A 3,750-nucleotide genomic window follows, 5' to 3' on the forward strand; every position below is an offset into this window, starting at 1 on the left:
CTCCAACTAGAAACTCTGAACAAGATTCTGCTATAAGTCTTTCAAGATCTTGATTAAGTACTCTATATGGATCATTACGAGGTGTGTCATGATCATTATGAGTAAACTTGCACTGTACATTGTCATTTGTGTAAAGTGGAAGACAGGCAGAGCATCAAGCCAACATCAGACAACACAACATATTGGTGAACTGGACTACAATAGCTCCGGAAGGGGTGTCTGCCATGACTATGGAAAAGGATCATAAGTTGGATCCTGACATCATGCCCATTTATGTTGCTGTGCTAGAGGGGAAAAGACGTCACTTCCAAGAAATTGTCCACTACAGCCAGAAGACAAGGGCGCTTTGGCATTATTTCAATTCACTGTTCATATATGGTCAAGTGCTATTCAGAAGGCAGAAACATTGGTCTGGAGATCCACAGAAGTCTGAAGCAGTTTTGATTTTACCTCAGAAGCATGTGAAGGCTACTATTATGGCATACCATAGCCAGTTGCGACAAACCAATCATTTTGGTATTCAAAAAACCATGTCGGCTCTGAGAAGATTCTGTTGGTGGCCAGCAATGCAGAATGATGTTGTTGAAGCGCTGACTGGGCGCGTTCAATGTCGGAAGGTGAAAGGACCCCTAGAAAAGACAAAAGTTCCACTTAAGATCTTTCATGAAGAATATTACATGGACGTTGGCATGTGGACACTTGTGGCCCTTACCCAGAAACGTCGGACAAGTACAAATATATTCTGGTCGCAGTGCAAGCTTTCTCTGCCAGTGCAAGTCCCATTGAAGACATTGACAGCCAGGGAAATGGCTCAAGCACTAATCACATGTGTTCTCTGCACTGTTAAAAAAATTCTGAAAATTCAGACCGAAAGTGTCAGACTTGTCCGTCTGAATTTCGTTTTCAGACTAGAGTCCTAATATTTGGACCGCCGGTCTAAAAATACGGACCTTGTAGTCTGAAAAAAATTTCAGACGCGGCGGTCTGAAAATTCAGACTTAACAAGGTTTAATAATTTGCCCTGCGAGTCTGAACGTAGAATTCAGCGTCCGGTCTTAATTTTCTGCCCGACTCGTCTGACTCCCGCCCCCTCTCTCTATACGCTGCTTTAATCGGACTGCCCCGAAGGTAGCACCTTGAGCCCCAGAGTATCCCTCTTTATAGCGCTCTGGGAGCACCTTGACCAGCTAAGCTAGTAGGCCCGAAAGCGATCTAGTTTGTCTCGGACTTGTTCGGCTGAGTCCGTTCGGCACCGAGCAGGGCCGAGCACCAAGCCGAGCCCAGTGCAGCGGCCGCAGGACTGTCCCCGCCGGTGCATTCTCGGAAAGTCCGGTGAGGCAGGGCCGGCTGGAGGAGGTCTGAACCGCCGCACTGCCAGTTACTTGCCCGCTCACAAAAGACAAGCCCCATCGTTAGTACTTCGTTAGTAGATGTTAGTACTGCAAAAGACGTTCAATAGTACCAAATCCATACCAATTTTTTTTTAAAAAAAACATAGACAGTGCACATTCACACAATAGACACTGCGTCAAACAGCAACATTATCCGAAACAGCTCTGACCCATTAAAACACGTTAGTACAAGTAAGTACCGCGCTAAAATCAAAGCTGCCGCACAGTCACGTACCGTTACCGACCATAAGGTAAACACTCGACAGTGCAGGAATCGGCTTGTATAAAAACAAGACCCAGCCCAATCAAACTTCTATTTTTTGGATGAACTTTGCTAGTAGACGTTAGTACCGAGTAGAAAGAAGGCCTGAGACATCCTCATCGTATCGTTATCAAGCGTCACTCAGACGAGTGACAGTGCAGGTATCGTTTCATATTTAAAACAGACCCAGCCCAATCAAACTTTTATTTTTGAGACGAACTTTGTTAGTAGACGTTAGTACCGAGTAGAAAGAAGACCTGAGACATCGGCACCGTATCGTAATCAAGCGTCACGCAGACGAGTGACAGTGTAGGTATCGTTTCATATTTATAACAGACCCAGCCTAATCAAACTTTTATTTTCCGTATGATTTTTGTTAGTAGACGTTAGTACCGAGCAGAAGAGGGAGTTTCGACACCGTCACGGTATCGGTAACAAGCGTCACGCAGACGAGTGACAGTGCAGGTATCGTTTCATTTTAAAAACAGACCCAGCCCAATCAAACTTCTACTTCTCGGACGAACTTTGTTAGAAGACGTTAGTGCCGAGCAGAGAGAAGATCTGCACTACCGTCACCGTATCCTTAACAAGCGTCAATCAGACGAGTGACAGTGCAGGTATCGTTTCATATTTAAAACAGACCCAGCCCAATCAAACTTTTATTTTTGAGATGAACTTTGTTAGTAGACGTTAGTACCGCGCAGAAAAAAGAGCTGCTACCCCGTCACCGTATCGTTATCAAGCGTCACGTAGACGAGTGACAGTGCAGGTATCGTTTTATATTTAAATAACAGGAAAAGTAGCGATATACATCGGCAACTTTGGCCCGTCCCGTACATTAACAAATGTGTGAATTTCGCCTTTATTTAGCCCTGATGGGTTTGAACCTGAGTCTGGGGTCAAAATGGATGTTATTTCCGTCATCAGCGCCCTAAAAAACATAAGAATCAATGGAAAAACTCGAATAAAAAGAATGTTCAAAATATACCCCACTGGGATTTGAACCCGGGTCTAAACTTCTTCGATTCGCTTGAAATTGGCACCATTGGTTTTGTCTTGTCACCCTGATTCCAAAAATACCCTTACATGCCCTGCTAGCTGTATCCGTTACCGAAATCCTCCTCGACCCCAAGTAGACCATGATGCACCTGCAGCAGCGCCCCCGGGGCTCGGATCGGATTTGCTGCCACCGGGCGGTTCTTAGGGTCACCCAAGGAGGCTGCATACCAAATTTGGTCAAGATCGGACCGCGGGAAGTCCTCGGACGGACGGACGGACGGACGAACGAACGGACGCACAGCATGCATCATACTATATGCCCGTCCCTCCGTCATTTTTTTACAAAAAATAAACGGGACGGGCCAAAAAGACCCAGCCCAATCAAACTTTTATTTTTGAGATGAACTTTGTTAGTAGGCGTTAGTACCGTGCAGAATGCAGAGCTGCGATACCGTCACTGTATCGTTATCAAGCCTCACGCAAACAAGTGACAGTGCAGCTATTGTTCGATCCCTAAAATAACAGGAAAAGTAGCGATATACATCGGCAACTTTGGCCCGTCCCGTACATTAACAAATGTGTGAATTTCGCCTTTGTTTAACCCTGACGGGTTTGAACCTGAGTCTGGGATCAAAAGAGATGTTATTTTCGTCATCAGCGCCCTCAAAAACCTAAGAAACAATGCAAAAACTCGAATAAAAAGAATGTTCAAAATATACCCCACTGGGATTTGAACCCGGGTCCAAACTTCTCCGATTCGCTTGAAACTGGCACCGTTGGTTTTGTCTCGTCGCCCCGATTCCAAAAATACCCCTACATGCCCTGCTAGCTGTATCCGTTGCCGAAATCCTCCTCGACGCCATGTAGACCGTGATGCACCTGCAGCAGCGCCCCCGGGGCTCGGATCGGATTTGCTGCCACCGGGCGGTTCTTAGGGTCACCCAAGGAGGCTGCATACCAAATTTGGTCAAGATCGGACCACGGGAAGTCCTCGGACGAACGGACGAACGGACGAACGGACGCACAGCAGGGATCATACTATATGCCCGTCCCTCCGTCATTTTTTTACAAAAAAATAAACGGGACGGGCCAAAAAGC

The sequence above is a fragment of the Thrips palmi genome, unplaced genomic scaffold, assembly GCF_012932325.1.
Source record: "Thrips palmi isolate BJ-2018 unplaced genomic scaffold, TpBJ-2018v1 HiC_scaffold_17, whole genome shotgun sequence".
Classification (NCBI taxonomy): domain Eukaryota; kingdom Metazoa; phylum Arthropoda; class Insecta; order Thysanoptera; family Thripidae; genus Thrips; species Thrips palmi.